This window comes from Notothenia rossii, assembly GCF_949606895.1.
Source record: "Notothenia rossii genome assembly, chromosome: 1".
Classification (NCBI taxonomy): domain Eukaryota; kingdom Metazoa; phylum Chordata; class Actinopteri; order Perciformes; family Nototheniidae; genus Notothenia; species Notothenia rossii.
Genome location: NC_136912.1, coordinates 72,631,379 through 72,646,517, shown reverse-complemented (window position 1 = coordinate 72,646,517; position 15,139 = coordinate 72,631,379). Strand labels below are relative to the sequence as shown.

Sequence of the window (15,139 nt, the reverse complement as noted above, 5' to 3'; positions counted from 1 at the left end):
CGCGCATTGAAAAGAACAGCTGACATTGAGCATTTTCTTTTGATGCGAACAGATCTACCGCGGCCCGGCCGTAACGCACCCACAGCTGACTCACAATCGTTGGATGTAGAGTCCAGTCTGCGTACAGTGGTGCACCTCTGGACAGCAGATCTGCCCCGAGGTTCATCACTCCCGGTACGTGTGTCGCTCTCAGAGAGAGGAGACGTCCGCAGCTCCATAAGATCAGTTTGCGTGCCAGCCTGTGTAACTGTAGAGAACGCAAACCCCCTTGGCGGTTTATATACGATATCGTGGTCGTGTTGTCTGTCCTCACGAGGACATGATGTCCCCTGAGAGAAGGCAGAAAGCGTCTTAGGGTGAGAAACACCGCTAAGAGCTCCAGATAATTTATGTGTGACCGTTGGAGGTCTCTGCTCCAGAGACCCCTCACAGGTCGACCTTCGTATATGCCCCCCCAGCCCGTCAGACATGCGTCCGTGGTGACCACCTTCCGCGATAAGACAGCACCCATAGGCACGCCTCGCACCAGGAAAGTCGGGTGCAGCCAGTGGCGTAGCGCCGTTACGCAGTGCACAGTGACCATCACTCTCCGCGCGCCATGACGCGTGGGGTTTAGTCTGAGGGCAGCTACCCAGCGCTGAAATTCCCTCATGTGTAAGCGGCCCAGACGTACTACTAGGATGGCTGACGCCATGAGCCCCAGTAACCGCAGACACGATCTGAAGAGAACATATTTGCGTGGCTGGAAACGAGCGAGGCAAGCCCTGAAAGCTCTCACTCTCTCCGCTGACAGGCGGGCTGTGAAGGGCACCGAGCTCAGGCGTAAGCCCAGGAAGAGCACCGACTGGGCTGGGGACAACATGCTCTTTTCTGTGTTTATTACAAAACCCAGGTCGAGCAGGTGTTTCATGAGGATATTCGTCTGCATAATAGCTTCCTGCTCCGACTGTGCCAGAAGGAGCCAGTCGTCTAAATAGGTTGCCAGGCGAATCCCCTGTTGTCTTAACGGGGCTATCGCTGCCTCCGTACATCGCACAAACACCCGTGGGCTGAGAGACAGACCGAAGGGAAGCACTCTGTACTCGTAACAGACACCCTGAAAAGCGAACCTCAGATATTTCCTGTGTGGATAATATACTGGGATGTGAAAATACGCGTCTTTCAGGTCGATTGATGTGAACCAATCGTCCTGACGCACGAGACGCAGTAGGGATGTGTGAGTGAGCATCCGGAATTTGTATTTTCTGAGATACCCGTTCAGAGCCCTTAAATCTAGGATGGGGCGAATTCCATTCCCTCCCCGTTTGGGAACGAGGAAATATTTGGAATAGAAGCCGCTCTGACTCCGTTTGGAGGGTACGATGGATATGGCTTTCTTTTCTAGTAGCGAGAGAATCTCCTGCTCTAGAATGTGAGCCGACGCTCCCCGGGCATGTGATTGCACAATGCCCGAGAAGCGAGGGGGGGTGACAGCGAATTGGAGTCTGTAGCCCCGTGATATCGTTTTGAAAACCCAAGCAGAGCATGTGAGCATTTTCCACCTTTCGCTCCTCAGAGCGAGCGGGGATGTCACCATATCTCTGTTGTCTGCACCCTGTGACCGCATTGGTTGTGTTATGGCGCCCTCTAGTGTCTGAACACGGTGGCGCTCTAGGGTGACAACCTCGGTTGACACTGCGCATGCGCGCGGTGATGGTGCGTTCACAGGCCCGGCCACCGTCCGCATTCCGAGAGAGGCGTTCATAGCCACTCTCAGAAGCGGGGCAGTCGCCTGACTGTTTATTGACATTATTATTTGTCTTTTTAATATTTTCGACTGTGCCCTTGGCTTTAAGCCTGGAAGCAACAGTGGCAAACATTTTATTTTTAGACCCTTGTGTGTGTTTGTGTGACTTGAACGACTGGCAGGAACTGCTGCCAGTGCTGTGAAGTCTGCTTCCCTCATGGCGCGAACTGGAGGATGACGTGCAGTCATCACCCGAGGCGGCGGGAAGGCGGGAGCGTGGTTGTCCCCCGGAAACACATGGGTGCTGGATACGTGTGGAACACGATCCAGGGCTGAAAGAGAACAGGAAACCTCCAGCCCTTTCCCCGAGGGGGGGAGGGAAGGCTGTCAGGCTGCCCTCTTCTTCTTCCTCGCCTGGTGACTGAAAGTCTGGGTCGGCGGTGCCTGTGTGGCTGCTGCCGGGACCGGGGACTTTCTCGGCCAATTCGTCCGCGCCTCGCGTCTCGGTGGGAGACCGGGGGCGGGCTGTGGCTTCTGCCATCTCGGGACCTTGAACAGGGCCGAGTGCGGGGTAGCCTGGGGGAAGGTCCGTCGCAGGACCGTTGGGGGCGGCGGCTGGGCTTTCCGAGGGAGGCAAAGCTGGAGAGCTTCATCCTCCTTCTTCTTGGCCTCACACCGCTGTTGCATGGAGGCAAGAGCTGAGCCGAATATGCCCTCAGGGACGATTGGCATGTCCAACACGTCCTCCTTTTCCCGGTCGGGGAGGTTTGTCAGGTTCAGCCATCTGGCTCTCTCCTGCACCACCATCATCCCTAGCGATTTTCCTGTGGCCTGTACTGCACAGCGCTGCACGCGGAGGCAAATATCCGTGATCGCCATGATCTCCTCCCACACGGCCGGTTCAGGCTTCACCGTCATGTCCGCGCACAGCTCCGCTTGGTACGCGGTTAGCATGGAGGAGACATTTAGCGCCCTGGCGGAGAAAGCAGCCGCTTTGTAGGCCCGTTCAGTCATTGCGGACTGGAACCGGTCCGCCTTTGTCGGCAGTGTGGGGTTCCTGCTCGGGGCCGCCGACACCCGCGGTTGGAGGTGGGCTGCCACAAGCGGCTCCATAGGAGGCATGCGGAGTAACCCGAGCTTCTCCATGCCCTCACAGTCCAGAGAGGAGGCTCCCTGGATTGGGGCCTTGCTGCTGAAGGGGCGGTCTCTCTAGGAGACCGACACCTCATCCAGCAGCTCCGGAAATACGGGGAGAAGTTGCCTGGTCAGCCTTGCGGCTTGGGGCAAGTTCTTTCCCTCGTATCTAGACCTGGAGGGCTCTCTGGCCGCTTCAGGCCAGGGGATGTCCAGCTTAGATGCAGCGCGTTGACACACGGCCTGCAGGTCCATGCTGAGGCGGGGGAGCGGTGGCTCGTCCTCGCCCGGGGAGGTAGACATGGCCCCAGGCTTGGCAGCCTGGGCAGACGAGACGAAGATGTCATCTTCGCCTTCGTCTGAGTCGGAAAGAAGAAACTCCGAGGCGTATTCTTCTTCCTCCTCCTCATAGTCCAGCTCCAGGACATCCTCCGCGGGTGAGGCCATGGTGAGGTCCAGTTGGGAGCCCCAGCTTGACACAGCACGGGGCCCCCTTCCCGCGGCTGTCGCCGCCACCGAGTCCCAGCTTGACACAGCGCGGGACCCGGCACCCGTGGCGGTCGCCACCATGCCCTGCTCGCCGGCCGGCGAGTCTACAGGCATGGGGAGGTCTCGGACCGGCATGCTAGCTTGGCGCGCTAGCCGCCGGCGGCGGCTTTTGGCGGTAAAGCGGGAACAATGCCCGCACGCGCCGGGGGTGTCGATAGCCTCCTGGGCATGTTGCAGCCCGAGGCAAGACGAGCAGACCTGGTGTGAGTCAGTACTCGATATCTTTAGCCCGCAGCCGCAGAGCCGAGCCTCCGACACTCCGTCTCCTCTGGTGTGAGGGAGGGAAGAGTCCATCTTAGCTAGCCTTGGTGCGGCGTAGAAAGGACAAACGAGCAACAGGCGTGTTACCGTTTGCGGGAAAAAATCCAAAAACCTTACCGTTATCCGTTGGAAAAAAAAAAACGCCAGGGTAGATTCTGATATTAACTGGAGTGTTAATAAAGTAAATTCCCGTGCGAAGCAAAAGTAGCTGGCGAGCGCCCGTCGACCGAAGGTTAGCTTCGTATATCAGTCTGTGGACCGTTAAGCTAGCTAGCTACTGATCTTTCTCGAGATGTGCTCCGAAGCGAGAAGAGGTGTTTGAATGACGCCTGCGTCGTGGCGCAAGCTACTTATAGGGTTGGTGGATTCCCTGACGTTGGCGTCAAGATCACCAGCCAATCAGGATTGGCGTAATGAGATTGATGCTTCTGGTGCATATGCGTTGAGGCGCATCCCATAGTGAGACATCGAACGGAGTGTTATGAATGAGAACGTTACTCGTGGACGGGGCTACAGAGCTACTAGAAAGACAGTGGAACCCGGTGCATTCCTCCGTCTGAATGTGGTGCACTTTTGCTAAATGTTTAGACAAATTGCTCGTTTTACCGCCTTTATATGATAAACTGTTATTGCACTTTTGGTAACGAGCATTGTCCACATCGAGACGGCTAAAGTTTAACCACACCTCGGAGCGCGTTCTCTCCGCCATCTCCTGCATGTGTGTGTAAACTGCCCCGCCCCCTCGCAAGCAGGCGGGGGAGAGATCTCTCGTCTGAATTGGGAAGATCGAAAATACATTATAGACGCATTTTGTAGTCATATTGCATATTAGAAACTGAGTTGGCGACACTAAGACTGCGATATAATGTTTATGTAGCAATAATACATATGACATATGTTTTAAATCTCTCCTGTACCGATAAAAAAGAGCGATAACGTTGGAGTTTAACGGGGTGTAGAACACATGTGATGACGTCACCAACGAATCGACGACTGAATTAGTTGCCAACTAATTTGGTAATCGATTTTAATCGATTAAGTCGATTAGTTGTTACACCCCTACTCTGGACTGTATTGTCACGGACACACATCTGTCCGTGCAGAAATTCCTAAGGGAAAGCAGCATCACCCAATTCTTTGATGTGTGGCACATAGAGAAAGGTATTTTTCTTTATATTAATTTCTATGTAAATAAATCTATTGTAAATAAATTAACCAATGTATTTAGACACAAACCCGGCTTCCTACAATCACATCAGTAGAATAATATTTTGAGTCAACTTGTATGTATATTAACTACATTTTAAATGTATTTATTAGGGATTTCTAAGCAACTGGATAAGATTGCGAAAATGAAGGACTGCGAAAAACTTCGAAAGTGGATGAAGAGTATAAGAAACCACATATACTGGACTGCAGCAACCTCCACCACCGGGCCTGAGATAGTGGCAAAATGGACTTCCATCCTGAACGACGTGCTGGATGTCCACTCTCATGAAGACCCCCTTTTCCCTAAGTCCACTGCGCACAACCACAGATAAAAGGAAATGGATGGCAGCAGGTATGTTGTTCATAAACCATGATACATACATTACATTACTCCTCTATAAATATTTGTATGGGACAACTATTAAATACAGGATGTTGTCAGACACAATCTATAAAGCATGACAATTTCAAATATGACTTTGATTTTCAAATTCTTAGGAACGCCAGCCTTTTGCAAGCTGGAGAAAATTCTCTCAAACAAGAGGATTTTGAAAGCTGTGGCCAAACTCAGCCCCCACCACCAGACTTCATCTTTGGAGGCATTCCACAGCGTCATCCTGCGCTTTGCTCCAACTAATGTGGTGTTTCCATTTCTTGGAATGTTGTGCAGGTAAAATAAACTATAGTTACTTATAATTAGTGACAATTTGTACATCCTTTGCTATTATTTACATTTATTTTTCTCATTACGGAAATTAAAGACTGTACCTGGCAGCCCTGCACTACAATGAAAATGCTGATCGTGCACAAGCCACTACATCCACTGGAAACCCTCCATATAAACTGCAGTTCCCAAAGGCCAGGAAGGGAGAATGCAGAGCAAAACCAATAAAGACTGACCCCACATTCTGTAAGTGTTTAACATGTTTATTATCCAACTATTTACATGCATATACAAATCTAAACCAAATATTATTTTGCTTTTTTTAACATTGCACAGCCAACAGTGGCCAACTTGATGGACCTCATCTCCGACCAAGTCTTTGTGGACCCTGCCCCATTCACACAGGAGCTTCTGAAGATTCCCATCCCAGAGGACCTGTGTATCCAGTATGAGCGACCTGACAGGGAGGAGGTCATCGCCGGTTATGCCTCACGGTTCAATTTGACGGCTGCCTGAACCCGACATACGTGTTTTGAGGATCAGGAAACTCCCTGCGAATCCTGAGGACAACGCAGGCCGGAATTACTACTCGGATCTTGCGTCCAAGGAAGCCCAAGCACCAGCTCACAAAGCTTCTGTAGGCTAGATACCTGTGACGCCTGAAATAATTGCAAAGAATATTTAGTGAAAAGCCTGTCATTTATGTACATTTTTTTTTTTGATGGGTTCAAAGAACCGTTGATTTGGAATAAAGCTCCGACAGTTTATATCAAATGTGTCATGATTATTCATGTTGGATGGGTAAAGTATATGCTGATTTCAAAAGCATAAGGTTGTGTGTGGACTTTTTTTGTTGTACACATGGGTGTGTTATGCCATTGCTGTGTAGTATATAACATAATAGTAACGCCATGTACAATGACAGAATTAAATGAAAGATTGCATAAAACCATATACACCAGTATTTATTTTCATGAACAATATTTGCATACGTTTTACAAATTCAGTCATAATAAACAAACCACTCACTGCCGTATTTGCCTCATCTGTAGCCTCCCATATTCAGCTCTGTATATATGACATGCATTCTGCAGGGAGAACACATTTAGGCACACAGGCTCCAATCCAGGTTGGTCCACCACACCACACACAGAGTCCTCAAGTTCCTGCATCCGTCTTGACACCGAGTGTGATAAACATATGGAATGACATGTGAAAAATGTCTTCTCTAAACAGACAACTTAGTGAAGCTATCACAAATGTTACCTGTGGTATCTCCATGCAGCACACATTCAGACGGCATTGCAGCGCAATTTGCACATGTACACCTGTAGAAAGAAGTCAATAGCTGAGCTTTTAAAAACACATGAAACTACACACATTGCTGACAACTGAGATGTTTATCCATCTGGAGTTATACTTGTTATGACCCTAAGTTATTGAACTTTCCAACGGTAACAGTTGTTGCACGATGTTGGAAGAAAAGGTTAATAGGTAAACTATTAATAAACGCAATGAGGCCATTGTATATATATATAAATATATATATATGTACCACTGTTTTTGCGTTACAAACTCTGTTACAAACTGTACTGTACACATAGCATTATTGCTAATTAGCCAAAACGGAATAAATAGCAAGCATCGTAACAAATAAATAGGGACAACAGCTTGTCAACTAACCATTCAGAAACGTCCTGCTGCAACCGAGATGTTTGCACCTCCACCAAAACCTCCGCTTCTTCAGGGTCAGATTCTGGATCAAATTCGTAATATGCTTGAACACATGCATTGCTCTGAGAAAACATGTTGATTCTCCACTCGTAATCACAGCAAGCATGGTAACATGACGCTCGTGCCGGGGCCGTGTCACGCCCCCCTCTTCCGCATGGGGGTGTGGTCACAGAATCAGACATTGCAAAGACAGAGCTGGAGTGAGGCAAAATGAGGCATGGCTAAAATGCATGATCTGTTTCGTATTTTGAAAAATAAAACGTATTAATATACCATATATATATATATACCTTATATATTATTTAAATATAGCATGATAGGTCCCCTTTAAGAAAGACTTCCAGAGTTGCGCTCACCAGAGACCATTGGACTTCACTCAGTAATGACAGTTACCTCAGGGTCACAGCACATTATTTGGACCCACAGTGGGAACTTCAGTCTCACGCTTTGACAGTTATGAAAACAGAGGAGCGGCATTTCGCTGACAACTGCGCCGACACACACACACACACACACACACACACACACACACACACACACACACACACACACACACACACACACACACACACACACACACACACACACACACACACACACACACACACACACACACACACACACTCAGCCTGAGTTCAGGTGAGTTTCGAAGTGTCTCGCTGTCTCGCAGACCCCACGCAGCAACCAGGAAACGAACCCAGTAATCCAGCTCACACTGTCCACAGCCGTGAGCCCCGCAACGTCCCGCCAACACGACACCCAGACCCCACGCAGCATTCTCATCTGTTTGTCATTACTGGTGTCATTTTCTGGTTTATAATGCCATTGTAACACATAATCACTGATGTTCCGCTGTAACGGTGGTGGTCTCATCAGAACTGAGTGGGCGAGCTGACCAATCAGAGCACAGTGGGCTCATATGGGGGGGGGGGGGGGGGGGGCAGCAGCTCCAACAAGGCGTTTAGGACAGAGAGTGAATACACATACTATACAGAGATGCTGTATGAGAAATTGAAATGTGATTTTGGAAAATTGTACAATGCAAATCTATTCTAGTCGACCTCAACAATGGAATTATGATCAGTAGAAATGGCCATATCATGGGACCTTTAAATGTCATGGTGATATTAAAAACATTAAAGGGGACCTATCATGCAATATGCACTTTTAGATGTCTTTTATATGTGTCCCCGGTATGTCAGGGAACTCACAAAGTGTCAGAAAACAAAACCTTCTCTCTTTTCCTCCGTACCCAAATCTCTAAAAACGGGGGTTCAACGGAGCTGATCCAGATTTGCGTCCGATATGACGTAATATCGGAAATGTGGAACCACGGCACTATCGGAAAAGTCGCTATCAGAAACAATGCCCGACGTGTTTTGGACATACACTCAGAGCTAACCTGTAGAGAATATGTGTAAAAAAGCAGGATAATAAAAAAGGAACTCACGTTGTGGTAAACCCACAAGATAAAAAAGCATTTGAGCTCCATGCTGTTTCAGAAATAATCCTTGATGTGGTTTGGAACATGATATGGCATCTAATAACGGGAGCATTTAGCTGAATCTCGTAGAATTCTGAGCAGGCACAAGCTCCCCCTTTTTTTTTTTTAATGCTAAGGAACCCAAACCTGCAGTTCTCTAACAGGACTGGAATAGAGGGATATGAGGGATGCCTAAAATGCATGTGGTATTTTGAGCAAAAAACATCATAGACATGTTTTTTGAACTGAGACCCATGATATATGCCTAAAAATAGCATAATAGGAAGCCTTTAAGTTTGTTTGTTTTTCATATGGATCTGTTTTTTTTCAAAATGCATATTTTTTTGTTATTTTATTGACGACTCATATATATGATTATAGAATTATAATACTTTGTTTTACACACATTTTATGCTCCTGACAAATAACTGGACAAAACTGAAGCACCGTGCACAACTTTGAAACACACTGACACACAGGGAGATTTTGCAGAAGCATTCAATATCTTATTTATAAACAAGCACCGTGGCTCTCAGTTAAGTAAATAAGGATGCGCAGTAAGGCCTTAATATGTTGCAGATATAGTTTATAGTATCATCTGAGCCCTTTGCTCCACCTTTACCAGAAATTCTGAAATAATAATATAATAACGTTTTTTAAACCTTAAAGGTGGGGTAGGTAAGTTTGAGAAACCGGCTCGAGATACTTTTTTTGCTATATTCCATGGAATGCTCTCAACATCCTGATAGCAATGAGTATTTTAAGTGCTTTGACAAAAAAAACATGAAAAATGTCATCTGTGGAAGCCGTAATACTGTAAAAAGTACGACCAATCATTTTAGCCGGCCCGGCTAAAATAACTGGATGGCCTACCTGCCTGTCAGCCTTCCATCTGTGCACAAACTTATCTTGTGCCCTCATTGGTCATGTGCGCGTTCGTGTGTGTAGGAGGAGGGTCTCTGTAAGTATGGAGTCAGATTTGGGTCAATATTCTAGCGCGCAAAACAAACTACTCACGAGCGGAACATGTGCTTTTACACACGCATGAAATGACCCTTGCGCGCAGATTAAACCCCTGCGAGCACAGACAGCCCTCCTGCTTGCTCGCGGGTGTGTCAGCCTCACTCGCTCGCGGAGTCTGTCTGCGCGCGTGCGTGAAAAGTTTCTGACACTTTGGGGCGGAGCCACTGGACTTTGACAGCTGCCAGGAAACCTGGAGTTGCCAGGTTTGATAAATGCCTGAACTACCAAGAACACGGGAGTGACAGCAGCAATATCAGTTGGACGAGATTGAATGGTAAAGATGTCCCTAAAAAAACATTATATTTCGTAAAGTGTATAGCTAATATATATATATATATTCATTTAATATAAAACAATATATTTTTGAGTGGGCTGCTTTTTCACCTGCTATCGTATTTCTATAGTTTTTTCTGAAATGCCATTTTATTAGCTATAGTAGCCCTATAATATTTCAATAGTAATACTATGTATCTAGATCTTTGTAGTATTCCTATATTATTTTGAATAGTATAACTATAGTATAATATATATAGTGTTTCATGTGTTTTTAAACACACTATAGGCCACTCCTAGTAATATCATGATATTGTCATAGTGAATGCATATTATTACTATAGTGTTTGTAAAAGCATTACACTCCTAGAATTAATGTGTCATTTTTTTTATATCAAATTAATTGATAGTTCAGGCATTTATGAAACCTGGCAACTCTGGGCTTCCTGGTAGCTGTCAATAAAAGTCCAGTGGCTCCGCCCCAAAGTGTGAGAAACTTTTCACACGCGCGCAGACAGACTCCGCGAGCGAGTGAGGCTGACACTCCCGCGAGCGAGCAAGAGGGCTGTCTGCGCGCGAGGGTCATTTCATACGCGTGTAAAAGCACATTTTCCGCTCGCGAGTAGCTTTTTTTGCACGCAAGAATATTGACCCAAATCTGACTCCATAGTAAGGAAGTGGCAGATTTTTTTCGGCTGTGTATTTTCAAATTCTAGCGCACTCGAGCTCGTTTCTCCAAAATTACCTACCCCTTTAAGTATTTTTACTCAATATACAGTATGTTGATGCTTTAACATTAAGTATTTTTACACTGATTTGTTGTCACTTCTATGAAGTTAAAGATCTGAGTACTTCTTCCGTTGGAGGCTCTAATTAATTTATTGTCATAAAAAAATGGCAATAACCTTTATGAAGGCATTATATATACAATATAAACATTGTGTATTCATTGATTGGAGTTTTCTCTGCTGAGTTAGGTTGCATACCATCAACACTTGTTCAAGAGAAGTTATGGAACTTTACAATGGAACATACTGTTGGAACAGAATGATGGAACATTGTAACAGAGAGGAGATTCCAAGGTTCTTTAATCTGACTTTCTGGTCATTTCCACCTTGCTTTCGACTCGTTCACCTGCTTTTCGTCTTGTTCACTCGAAGATAACCTTAAACAATTGTGTGACCTACTAGTTGCTGTACCCTGAGGTTCAAATCCAGTCCGTCCAGTAACCGTTATTTTACACTGAGACTCAAGTTGTTAGAAATCAGCATCAGGGTGCATCTCGCACCATGACTGCCAACTTTCAGGTTGAGGAAGGAGCGATGCTCTACTCCAAATCCTCAGCCTACCAAGTGCAGTATTTACTGGAGAGAGGCAGCTTTGGAGAAGTGGCCCAGTGCAGGAAGTTTGCCACCAACGAAAATGTGGCTTTAAAAGTCATGAGAAGTTGGCAGTGCATTGAGGATGCAAAGAGTGAGGTGGGACACAGATTATGTTTTTTATCGTATCCCTTATAAAACTATTCAAAATACAATGTTACTACATCAAATCTTTCTAATACAACAAGAGGATATCCTTAAACAGATGCAACTGGGTAACTGCCACCTCTTCAACATCGTGCTATGGAACGACTCCTTCCAATACAAGAAGCGTTACTGCTTAGAATTTGAGAAGCTGGACATCAGTCTGTATGAATTCCTTCGGAAGAGAAGGTCTATGTCTCTGAAGTTGAAGGAGATCCGGCCCATTGTGAAACAGGTTTGTTTTGTACAATGTTTAAAATAGTGGCTGAATGGTCAGATTTTTGCTTACATGCATATAATACCATATGCAACCATTACGAATTCACCTAACTTCTTAAATTGTAACAAGTGATCAAGATGTTGAAATAGCAAAGCTCTTAAAAATGGTTTTATAAAAAAAAAGTTTTTAAAATGAACGATGAATTACAATGTATTCTGACCGATGATCCTGATTTCAGTTCAATCAGGAGAGACGTGATGTATGGAATACATGTTTATTATCGGGTCACATTATATAAATGAAACATAATGATGACAGTTTATAACAAGTGAATGAAATGGTGTTTGGCGATTAGGCCCAGGTTTTGTAGGATGTCATTCGGGAAGGGAAGAACCGTTTCCGATGAACCCCCCGGGGTCTAGACACTGGTGGTGGTGATAAGTGGTTAGGTCCGGTTGGAAGGGAGAAGGTTGGGCTTGGCCCTGAGTTGGAAGCAGGAGGCGAAGGGGTGGAGGAGGGTTGCGCGTTGACACCTGGAAGACAGCTGATGGAAAAGGGGAGAGCATATATAGAGGGATTAACAGGTGCGATGATTAGGCTTGTGAACGGAGGGAAGTGATAGGTTAGCTGAGGAGTGGCGCTCCCTATCATTTAGTGAAGGGAGCGAGTATTGCCATGACGCGCAATACAAAGTGATAGGTCTTCCTGCCTGAACTTGCGCTGAGCTTCATTTCAATCAGGACAGACGTGATGTATGGAATACATGTTTATTATCGGGTCACATTATATAAATGAAACATAATGATGACAGTTTATAACAAGTGAATGAAATGGTGTTTGGCGATTAGGCCCAGGTTTTGTAGGATGTCATTCGGGAAGGGAAGAACCGTTTCCGATGAACCCCCAAAAGAAGTGAAAGTATGAAGTACTGAACGTGATGAAATCTTACCTTGTGGGATGCAGTGGAAATCTATGGATGAAATGAGAGGTTAATACATGTGGGGATTTAGACGTACTGATGCCTCCTAGGCATCCTCCCTGGACGTAGAGGGCTTCCTGGACGTACAGGGCTTCCTGGACGTACAGGGCATCCTGGACATACAGGGCATCCCGGACATACGGGGCGTCCCGGACATACGGGGCTTCCCGGACATACGGGGCATCCTGGACGTACAGGGCGTCCTGGACATACAGGGCTTCCCGGACGTACGGGGCATCCCGGACGAACGGGGCATCCCGGACGTACGGGGCATCCTGGACGTACAGGGCGTCCTGGACATACAGGGCTTCCCGGACGTACGGGGCATCCCGGACGAACGGGGCATCCTGGACGTACAGGGCATCCCGGACGTACGGGGCAGCCTGACTTCGCAGGGACACATTTTATACAGACCCGAAGGTTACAACCTGGACGTACAGGGTTAGACATGCAAGGATAAACATGAGCCGCGGGGCGAATATACGTGCTGACATGCTAAGAACCACCACCAGCTATATGCATACGTACCAATTTGAAGGTTGGAGAGACCTTTGGATAGCCAGCACGGCACTGGGGTTCGGACGAATGTAGGATGAGAAGCGGTTGTTGAAGGGAAGAGGAACAATTACCTTGATTGCGGCAGGTTTGCTGCACCTATCCTGAACGAGCCCTGAAATGCTCTTAAGACACCACCACCAGTTATATGCATGTTAACCAGAGGTAAGCTGGAGAGATCTTGGATAGCCGGCACGAGCCGATGCCCGGCGAAGAGGGAGATGTAGACAATGTAATGCGGCTGTTAGCTTGAGTACAATGATGCATGAATATCATACCCTGCTTAACATAAGCCATGTGAGCATGAAACCAAATATATGAGTGCAATATGAGCAGCATGAAATAATATTTGCTTAGGTAAATGCTGAGACATGACCCATGATATAGGCAGGGCTCAACGCTAACTTTTAAAAGTGGTTGCCAGGCTGGCAACCAGGCATCCGCTTTTGGTTGCCAACTGAAAATACGGTTGCCCTTTTTTTTTTATACCTTATATTTTAAATAATTAAGATGCTATACAGTTATACATCAACTTAATAATGAACATGTGACACAAGAATGTTCAAATGCTTTACAATAAATAATTAACGCACTTATTTGAACCTAAGTGGTAGTAAACTTGTCCACCCTCAATTGCTGGTATAAAAAATACCAGTAGTGCTGCTGTTGTTCTGTCTTCATAGATCCCTCACAAATGAATTGAGCAAGTCACCAGTTTCTTGATCATCCGTTGTCTCCCTTTCAAATGTTCTTTGTGCTGACCCCCACCATAGACCTGTTGGCCCTTCAGCATTGAAGTCTTGGATTGGCCAGACTAATACATTTCTAATGTTAAATAAATGAAAACCATTCATAGTTAAACATTTGATATTAATTATTGATGCTGTAAATTACCTTTAATATGTCTAACTATATTTAAAATGTGTTACCTTTTTATAGAAGTGATTATAATTTAATGCAACCATTTTCTTTGGTAAAGTTTCGTTTTGCACTTTTATTTTGGTAGTAATAAGATCGGGACTCTTATTTTGAAGGAACTTTTACCGGAAGTGAATGGAAAACATTCCTCTTTGTTTTTCGTTCGGGTTTTACCTTACGCTCAATCAGTTGAATCACTTTGAACATTCATTGGAGAAGTTGAGGTGTTGGCTGAACTTTTTATCACACAGTCAAGCAACTTATTTTTGCTTCGCCATTTTGTTGTAAAACAAACATACGGCGCACCGCGCACGCGAGTAAACGTGCATCGCTTTCTGGCTCCGTAATCACGCCAATGCACTTGCAATTTAAGTATCAGGTTCCGACTGGTCACAACAATTAAATATCACTCTTAAAAACGAATATGAACATTTATCTATTTTGGGGTGCACGTTTTGCTGTCCTTATTTCTTATGTTAAAAACTGGTTGCCACTGATGGCAACCAAAGTCCAAGAAGTGGTTGACATTTTTCAAATGGTTGCCAATGGCAACCTGGCAACCGTTACTGTCGAGCCCTGGTATAGGACTAGCTTAATTAGCAGTTTAATTACGCCACGGTGAGACGTAGATGCTGATGTGCTGGTTGGGTGATTAGACTGTCTTCTATCCTCTTACATGAGCTTCTCTTTCTCCCTGAAAGAAACCCCCCAAAACCACGGATGGGCAGCATCCGTGGCTGTGTTGAAGCTTGAGACAGCGGTACTTACTGAGCATTGTGACGGGTAGTAGTTACCCGAACTGCATAACTCCATGCTGTAACGCGTTACACCCGTTACGTATTGCGCTGAGGCTTCGGAGCGTGTGTCGAGTAATCCCCGAATCTTTTT

At 46.0% G+C, this 15,139-nt stretch overlaps 1 long non-coding RNA gene across 1 annotated transcript; it reads right to left on the bottom strand.

The window, feature by feature from the left end:
- Nucleotides 1-12,057: 12,057 nt before the first annotated feature.
- Nucleotides 12,058-12,895, bottom strand: LOC307016012. Its single transcript, XR_013801708.1, has 2 exons — nucleotides 12,749-12,895; nucleotides 12,058-12,343 (listed from the first exon to the last, which is right to left on the bottom strand). It is a non-coding gene; the product is annotated as an uncharacterized lncRNA (long non-coding RNA).
- Between the last annotated feature and the right edge of the window lie 2,244 nt (nucleotides 12,896-15,139).